Source organism: Capricornis sumatraensis, chromosome X, assembly GCF_032405125.1.
Source record: "Capricornis sumatraensis isolate serow.1 chromosome X, serow.2, whole genome shotgun sequence".
In the NCBI taxonomy this organism is placed as follows: domain Eukaryota; kingdom Metazoa; phylum Chordata; class Mammalia; order Artiodactyla; family Bovidae; genus Capricornis; species Capricornis sumatraensis.
The window spans coordinates 126,973,319-126,983,367 of record NC_091092.1 but is presented as its reverse complement, the minus strand read 5'-3'; the positions used below and the strand labels follow the sequence as shown (position 1 = coordinate 126,983,367).

At 40.5% G+C, this 10,049-nt stretch overlaps 1 pseudogene; it reads right to left on the bottom strand.

The window, feature by feature from the left end:
• Positions 1 to 8,914: 8,914 nt before the first annotated feature.
• On the bottom strand, positions 8,915 to 9,391 carry LOC138072022 (ARL14 effector protein-like pseudogene; annotated as a pseudogene).
• Positions 9,392 to 10,049: the final 658 nt, after the last annotated feature.

The following is a 10,049-nucleotide window of genomic DNA, read 5'->3' as shown; positions in this document are numbered from 1 at the left end:
CATAAAACCAGACACTACAAGTAACCACTCCAGACTTATCCAGATCCAACAACCAATGCCTTGCCATTCTTGTTTTATCAGGTATGCTTCACACTTTTTTTGAGGGGGTTCAAGTTTTCTGTAAAGCAAATCTCAGTTATTACGTCCTTTTTACTTTTAATATGCTTCTCAAAAGGAAGGACAGAAGGAAGGAAAATATTTTCCTTATATGACCACAGTGCTATTATTACAGTTAAGAAAATAATGAACAATTCATAAATACCATCTATCACTTAGTCCATGTGTAAATTTTGAGACAATTTGGAAAACTGAGGAGTACTTTTTAAATAGTGGGACTTTTTTTTTTTTTTACAACATCAGAGCTGACAGAGTTACAGGAATAAATTAGGGGAGCAGAGATGGTACCCTCTCAGACCCTCTCCAAATATCCAATTGATTCAAACTAAGGTGGTGGAATCTTGTTGAGCTGAAAAAGCAAAATTTCTACTCCTTCAGTCCAGTAGAAGTAAAAGTGCTCTTCCCAGTTCAGCCCTGTGCTCCTATTCATAAGATTTTGTAAGGTACTGGAAGGTTGCTTCTACCCACCTCCAAGGGCTCATATCAGTCTCCCTCTAAAACATGGTGAGTAAGAGACTCCATGTGCATTCTAAGGGGAACATTATGGTGTCCAATTGTTTCTATCAAAGATTCTGAGAAAAAAATGGTGAGGATTTGTACATTTGTACATGAGCCATTAATTGTTCATTAACTTTCTAAATGACCAGTCACAGTCTACTGAATTTGGAAGAACTGCCAAAGATGAAACGGCTTTTCCTGCTCAACTGGAACTAAGGGAAAGTGGTTTGGGACACAGAGTGCCAAGTCGGGGAAAGATAAACATCACTGCAACTCTTACCAGCTTGCCTAGAAAAGAGCTGGGTTTAACCTTATCTAATAGAGCTTGTCCTTGCTCAAAGTGAGTGTTTTCTAGTTAAAAGTAACATTTAACAATTTTTCCTACGTTCCGGCTCTATTCTCAGGACTCACTATATGAGCTCAAGTCACCCTCACAACCCCCTTAAGTGATGTAATTCTTCTCACTTTTACTAATGAGGAAAGAAACAGAAGTGCAGGGAAGTTAAAAGGATACACTGCACAAGATTACACAGCCAGTTAGAACTGGAAGAGGTAGGGCTTGACTCCAAGGCCTCCATCTCCAGCCTGCATTCATCACCGCTCTGTGATACATACCACCTCGGGATGAAATGCTGTGTTTTTTAGTCCACATGGGCTCATCTGATATCATTCCTTCCATTGCTTAACTCTGTCCCCAAACGTCTCCCATTGTCCTACTTACTCTCTGCTCACTCTCCTGTTTTTCCTAATAAAGTTGTGACCTCCTTGAAAGCAAGGGCTGCTATGTCCCAGCAGTGCTCAGTAAATGGCAGGCATTCATTAAATGTATGTAACAGGACCAGGACTCAATCCCAGTGCAAAATGTAAGAGGGCAATAACATGAATGATGGTTTAATGAAGTGTTTATTGAGAAATCAGGGACTCCCCTGGTGATCCAGGGGTTAGGACTCTACCCTTCCACTTCCAGGGGGCACAAGTTTGGCCCCTGGTCAAGGAACTAAGATCCCCTGAGGTGTGCACCACGGCAAAAGAAAAAAAAAAAAAGAAGGAAAGAAAAATAAAAATCCGGATCAGATACAGTGCCATGCTAAACCACACTGGAGTCAGAGGCCAAAGGAAAAATCAGCAACAGTGATCCCATCTTTAAAATGTTGATATTTTGGTCATAATACATCTTTTGTATTAGCTTTGATTTCTTTAAATACTGCATTGAAATATTACTTTTCTTGATTACTGAGGTGTTTTGGCGACCCCACCCAATCCCCCTTCAATTTTACTCCCAAGGTGAGCAGTTCACTTGCCTCATCCTAGTTTAGGTCCTGGGTATAACTGAATCAACGGTTGACTCCACACTCCAGTATCTACATTTGACAGAAGGGAAAACTGAAATCAAGGTGCAGAGAAGTAGAACACTTTATTCAAGGCCACACAACTAAGTGGTGTCAGATGTTGGAACTGCTGGTATCTCAAACTTAGTATCTTAAGGAAGAAATTTATGCTTTAGCTAAGAATGACGAATAACACAAATCATTTAAATTTACACAGGTAAGACAAAAATGTGGGCCAATGGTTTTAGAGGTTGCCCTGAACTATGCATTATCAGCTACTTACATATGATAATACTGACAAAACATGCCTCTGTTGCCATCATTTTTAAAGATTTTATAATAATTAATTCAGCAAACATTGATTCAGTACCTACCATGGAGCTTTTCCTCTGTTATTTACTTACATTTTATATTTAATTTTTTGTTGAAGTGCAGTTGATTGACAATGTTGTGCCAATCTCTGCTTTATAACAAAGTGCCTCAGTTATATTCATATAGACATTCTTTTCTATATTCTTTTCCATTATGGTTTAACACAGGGTAAATATTGAATATAGTTCCCTGTGCTATACAGTAGGATTTGTTGTTTCCTTTTTATTTAACAGAACTTGTAGTAGGCCATAAGATGACCTCAAAACATAGGTAATCAATTAATTTGTTAGATTAGCCTCTGGATAAACTAGCATTAAATGAAATGAATATGTTTTCAAGGCAGAGTCTACTGTCTGGGCCACCAGGGAAGCCCCATATATATACACATACATACATATATATACACACATATATGTGAACACATGTTCCTGAGTCTTAACCACTGGACCACCAGGGAATTCGATAGTTGCTACTTTCTTTTTTTTTTTAGTTCTATTTTTTTCTACTTTTTTTTTTTATTACACTTTATTTTGTATTGGAGTATAACCAGTTAACAATGTTGTGATAGTTTCAGGTGGACAGGAAAGGGTCGTTGCGATTTTCAATGAGTAATGGAAAAGACAAAAACAGGAACATACGTTAAAAGAAAAAGACATTCTTTCTAGGAACTACTTTGTGTTTGCTCGAGTCATCTAAGGTTGCTTATCTCAGTCATTTCAAGCAGGTTTGTAATGAGCTATTGACCAACACTCCTAAAACGCCCATGAAAAGGCATGTCCTGCTATCAATGACTCACTCATTAAACAAACATTCACTGAGCACCTACCGTGTACCAGGTTGTGTGTTAGATGCTGGGGATACAGAGCTGTGGAGTCAAAGCCTGCTTTGAAGCATGGTGTAAGTGGGAGAAGGTCAACAGGCAAGAGTTCAAAGGTCTGTCAAGAGGATTCTTGGAAGACCTCTCAGAAGGGCCAAGAGCATGCCAGTTTGCAGCTGGGGTGTTTCAAAGTACCCAACAGATACCTCTCGCCAACCTGAAATGTGACTAACTTACAAAGACAAAACAAAGAAGTTGGCAGGTAGAGAGAAAATTGTTAACTTCACCCTTGATAGAGCTGATCCTGGCTCAGTTGGTAAAGAATCTGCCTGCAATGCAGGAGACCTGGGTCCAATCCCCGGCTTGGGAAGATCCCTGGGAGAAAGAAATGGCAACCCACTCCAATACTCTTGCCTGGAGAATTTCACGGATAGACGAGGACAGGCTGCAGTCCATTGGAACTGCAAAGAGTTGGGACAGAACTGTGAGACTTTCATTTTTTTTCACTTTCATATGCCAACAAGGGAGCTTCCCAACCAGAATTAGACTGATCCACCCACCCAGCATCCAGGGACAGAGCCTGCCCCTGGAGCACTGGAAGACAGTGGTGGCTCACTGGGGCAGCTTGTACTCAGAAAGTTAGGGTTTAGACAGTACATGCCCACATATTGTCTGTATGGTATAAAGAGTGTGGTGTAAATGTGTAAACATGTATAAATGAACTTTACTCCCTAAAGCTAATCCTTAGATTAATCCTTAGAGGTGGCTAGTTAGCATTTGAACCCACATTCCAGAGAAGTTTAAGCACTACAAATGTCATTATCTAAATCTATACCCAGAGGATGTTAATAAATGTGTTAGAGATGATTTTTCATTGTCGAACTGACTGGTATTCGATATGTATTTATATCGACGGCATGCTAGATTCTACTGGCCTAACGGTCCTCAGAAGTAAGGGAGCTCTCTTGGGTCTCTTCTATAAGAGACTCATTCATTAGGGCATTACCCTAATGACCTAATCACCTCCCAAAGGTCCCACCTCCTACTACCATCACCTTGGGAGTGAGGTTTCAATACACAAATTTGAGGGGACATAGTAGGGACGGAGGTTTGGAGTGCCATCTCTAGTTTCAACAGGTGAGCACAATTCACAGAGAAGTCTTCAACCTGTAAATATTTGTTGGGCCATTAATACATAAATAGCAAATGTGTAGTAGTAAGTCTAGGTGGTAGATGGTATTTCCAAAGAGAACCACCACAGTTTTCCAAGGGTAAAATTTGTTTCTGTATGCTATGTATATAGAGCCCAGAAACCAGGGGCCCCTTAAGCATGTTTATGTTCGGTAGATGATAACCTCTGCATACACATTGCCTTTGAGAAGGGAATGGCAACCCACTCCAAGACTCTTGTCTGGAAAATCCCATAGACACAATGCCTGGCATGTGGTAGTTTCTCAATAAACACCTGCTGAATAAATAAAGGGATAAATCTAGAAGAAGCATGACACCCCTCTGTGTTAGCGAGCCATTGCTGCACAGCAAATCACCCCAAACGTTAGCATCTTAAAACGACGATCATTTCTTATCTCACAGTTTCTGTGAGGGAAAAGTCAGGAAGCAGCGTGGCTGGGTGGTTCTGGCTCAAGGTCTCTCACAAGGTTGACACCTCTCATCGAGGTGTCAGCTAGGACTACAGTCATTCAAAGCTTGATGAGGCAACAAGACCCCCTTCCAAAAATACTCACGAGGTTTTGGCCAGAGTTGCCAATTCTTTGTCACGTTGGCTTCCTCACGGGGCGGCTCACACAGGGCAGCCGGCCTGCTCTAGAGCAGATGACCATGAGGATGCAAAAGAAAGGCCACACTGCCCTTTATGACCAAGTCTCAGTCACCATCACTTGGGCCTTATTCTGTTCACTAGAACCAAGTCACTAAGTTCAGCCACCACTTCAGGGAAAAGGATTACAAAATATCAGAGGACCACTGGGGACCATCTTGGAGGGCTACCTACCACACCTTGGGAATTGTTAACTGACTGTAAATAGCATCCTCCAAAAGCTCAGACAAATGTGTTCTTTGCTGTGAAAGTGGTTATAAATTGTTTATCAACCTTTCTCTAGTAGTTTTGTGAACATGGTAACACTATTACCTCTGTGCTTTTCAAATGCAAAGGGCACTGCAGCAGGTAAATGGACAGTGATAACAACTACTTTTGCACTGCAAAGATTCCGGGTAGGTTCAGACGAATTGCTTTAGCTCCCCGACCAGGGATTGAACCCATATCCCCTGAACTGGAAGCACAGAGTCTTAACCACTGGACTGCCAGGGAAGTCCCTGGGTTCCTATCTTTGAAGCACAAGACTGTTCTTTGACTAGAATGAAAGTTCAGTTTGTATTTTCAAGCCCATCTTCACCAATTCAGCGAAGCTGGATACCGGTTTGAGTATTAAAAAGAAAAACTACTGATTCTGATAGCTCATTTTATTTAAACTCTTGGTCTAAGATGACCTGTAAAACAAGCAAAGTATTAGGTTGCTGCAAATGTAATTGAGGGTTCAGTCCACAAAATTTAAATCAGTATAACTAGACTCAAACTCATCTTTGTGAATCAAAATAAGAACCATTACATTCATTCAACACATTTTCGCCAATGAGAAATGTTTGTTTATTCCTGTAGCATAAAAATCTGTGCTTCGCAAAAACAGAAATATAGACCAATGGAACAAGACAGGAGACAAGAATGTACAATGGGGCAAAGACAACCTCTTCAATAATCGGTGATGGGAAAAATGGACAGCTACATGTAAAAGAACGAAATTAGAACACTTCTTAACACCATACTCAAAGAGAAACTCAAAATGGATTAATGACCTAAATGTAACACCAGGAACTATAAAACTCTTAGAGGAAAACATAGGCAGAACACTCAATATCAGAAATCAAAGCAAGATCCTCTATGACCCTCTTCCTAGAGTAATGGAAATAAAAAACAAAGTAAACAAGCGGGACCTGATTAAACTAAACGCTTTTGCACAGCAAAGGAAACTATAAGAAAGGTGAAAAGACAACCCTCAGAACGGGAGGAAATAATAGCAAATCAAACAACTGACAAAGGATTAATTTCCAAAATATACAAGCAGCTCATACAACTCAATTCCAGAAAAACAACCCAATTAAAAAGTGGGGAAAAGATCTAAACAGACATTTCTCCAAGAAGACATACAGATGGCTCAGACAGACATGAAAAGATGCTCAATATTGCTCATTACTAAAGAAATGCAAATCCAAACTACAATGAAGTATCACCTCACACTGGTCAGAATGGCCCTCATCAAAAAGTCTACCAACAGGAGAGGGTGTGGATCAACACTTGCACTGTTGGTGGGAATGTAAATTGATACAGTCACTATGGAAGACGGTATGGAGATTCCTTAAAAAACTAGGAATAAAACCACCATATAACCCAGCATTCCCACTGCTAGGCTTATACCCTGAGGAAACCGAAACTGAAAGACACATGTACCCCAATGATCACTGCAGCACTGTTTACAACAGCTAGGACATAGAAGCAACCGTGATGTCCACTGCCAGATGAATGGATAAAGAAGTCGTGGTACATATACACAATGGAATATTACTCAGCCATAAAAAGGAACACATTTGAGTCAATTCCAATGAGGTGGATGAACCTAGAGCCTATTATACAGAGTGAAGTAAGTCAGAAAGAGAAAGAGAAATATCGTCTACTAATGCATATATACAGAATCTAGACAGATGGTACCAAAGAATTTATTTGCAGGGCAGCAATGGAGGAACAGACTCATGGACACGGGGAGAAGGCAGGAGAGGGTGAGATGTATGGCGAGAGTAACATGGAAACTTGCATTACCGTATGTAAAACAGATAGCCAAAGGGAATTTGCTCTATATCTCAGGGATCTCAAACAGGGTCTCTGTACCAACCTAGAGGGGTGGCATGGGGACGGAGATGAGGGGGAGGTTCAAGAGGGAGGGGACATATGTATACTTATGCCTGATTCATGTTGAGGTTTGACAGAAAACAAATTCTGTAAAGCAATTATCCTTCAATTAAAAAATAAAATTTAAAGATAAATGAATAACTTTTTAAAAATCTGTGTACACCCGTGGTGGATTCATGTCAATGTATGTCGAAACCAATACAGTATTGTAAAGTAAAATAAAGTAAAAATAAAAATTAAAAAAAAAATCCGTGCTTCAGGATTTGATTAAATTCTTGGAAAGCATTTTCTGCCTCCTGCTGGTTGTGGAAGCCTTTCCCTCACAAAAAGTTGTCAGGATGCTTGAAGAAGTGGTGGGCAAGAGGTCAGGTGAATATGGCGGATGAGGCAAAACTTTTGCACCAACCTAATATCACTATCAGGAATTTCTGATGGAAAGTGATTGGTGTTTGCCCAAGAACAAAACATGGATTTGCTTCAGGGAAGGGGGGGAAATGTTTTTTTTTTTCTCTCTTGGGTCTAAAACACACACACTTTCTCACACACAAAAAAATCAAAGTAAGGAAAATTAAATGCTTTTTATTAATGAATTTGCCACACAGAGATTTTGGGTGAGTTAGTCAGAGGCAAAAGTGGTTACAGGTGAATATTTTCTAGTGGGTAAACATACATAGCCATTTGGTGGGATAGAGATAGGAGCCTTCTGTCTATTTTTAGCCCATTATTTCTGCAGCCTCGGCCAGGGCCTGCACAGCTGTGTTCAGTGGAAAGACTGAACTCTTTGTGCCGAATCCAAAGCTTCAGAAGGAGCAATTAAATGTTCATGAGACATAAACGTAGAAAAGTGGAAAAAGCAATTTTCTCCTTACAGATAGATCATTTGAATAAAACTTGGTATCAAAGATGACTGAAGAGAAACTTTCCCGATGACGCTGTGGGTGTGAACAGTTTCATAGAGATTTTCCCTAGAAACAGTTTTGCACAATAGTTGCCAAACCTGGCCCAGATGTTTCACATCAGTCTTCTGAGATGGTATCTTCACTGAGGTCAGCAGAAACTCTAGCTGAATTTCCTTAAATCCTATACCTCTAAGACCAAATGCAACTTAGGCCTTAGGAATTTTATACCACGTTGGCCAGTTCTGTGTGGCTGGTAACCTTAGCCACTAAAAAACTGCTTTTAAATCATTTCTAGGTAACAATTAGATTAAAATTTGTCCTTTGAAGTCTGCTTCCAGTTGGCATTTTGGATATCACTTAAATTGAATCTCTCATTTTGTGCTCATATGTTGGGACAGTTGGCCATGGGGCCTAGTAAATGTTTTTTTTAAAAAAACAAATTTCATTTTAATATTGTTAAAACAGTAACACTAAAAGCATGAGACTATGAATATGCAGTGCAAGTCAATCCAAATAGAATTCTGATTTAGAATTGATAATGTGTAAGATCCTAACGGTAACTATTATAAACATATGTTCTTTGTCAAGATAAGCTCTCAGCTACAGAATTCTAAAAAACCTAAAACTCCATCTCCTAAGGTACCAGCAAAGAGGAAAGGGATTTTTAACCCGAGAGCAGAGTAGGAATTCAGTTGCTGGTTACCAGGGGAGGAATCTGAGTCATCACAGCAGGAAGGTTAGAGAAAGACAGTGCATTACACAGGGTTCTATGGCTTCAGAGAACACTAACTAGTCTAAACTGTATTTGTAAAACTTTTTGTCCCCCAGTCCTAAAATTCACCCAGGAGACAGAGGCTGGTATAACTGCAAAGCAGAGAAAATGCATCAGCCTGGAGGGCTGCTCCTAGTCAGAGAGGTCGAATGGCATCTTGCTGATGACCTCCCCATTCTCATCGACTATGGTGTGGTAGACCCAGCGGCGGTTGCAGCGGCAAGTGGGCCCGCACTTGGTGGAGTTACACTTGGGGCACGGGTAGAAGCAACCCTGGCAGTCTTTATCAAGGCAGTCACACAGGTCAGCCTGATTGAAGGTGAGCCTGCCCTTTTGGTCATACTTGTTGACTTTGCGTTTTACAGGAACAGACTCATTCTTGCTTGCCATTTGCCCTTCCTTCATCAGCTGCCTTAATTTAGGGTTAAAGTTGGCTGCCTGAGGCCCGGAATTTTGAAATGACAACCATTTTAACTGCTGCTCCACCCGTTTCATCTGCTGCTCCACCCGTTTCATCTGCTTCAGTTCCATCTCACTTGGTTTCTCAGGAGAACTTGGACGTGCAGGTCTCTCTCGCACGGAACTGCTTTTTTCTGCTTGTTCACTCATTTCTGCTCACCTGGGGACACAAACAAAGTCAGCAACCATTTGTGGGAGCTCAGTCAACCATGAGGACGCTGGAGCTGGTAAACGTCATTTCAGAATGGGCCTATCAAGTTTTTACTTCAAACCTGGGTTAAGTGGATAGGAGCAAGTTTATCAACACCAACAAATCTTTGGACAAAAGTGCTTTTATCAGATAGTATTTCCTCCTTTATTTAACCATCTCTTTTTTCTATCAACTGTTTAAATAACCATTCATGTTGGTCTAGACTGGTACTTCTCAAACATTAATGTGCGTATGAATCAGGAAACATCTTGTTAAAAACTAGATGATGATTCAGTTAGGACTGGGGTGGGGCCAGAGAATCTACCTGTCTAATGTATGCCCAGATTATACTGATATTGCTAATGCCAAACCTACTTTGAGTCTCAAGGGCCTAGAGCTAAACCAATAGTGATCAGGGGCAAAAATTGCTTCGCTTTAATAGAAACCCAGTTATTCTTCTTAGGTGAGTGGCCCGAGGATAGAAAAACAACAGTTTTTATGTAAAGAATCTCTTTCTCTCCACAATCCCCCCCACCACCGCCTCCACACAAGGCAAACTCTTGACTTTTCCTCCAGCTAAATTGGTTTGAACAAAGAAAATACTGTTTGAACCACTTC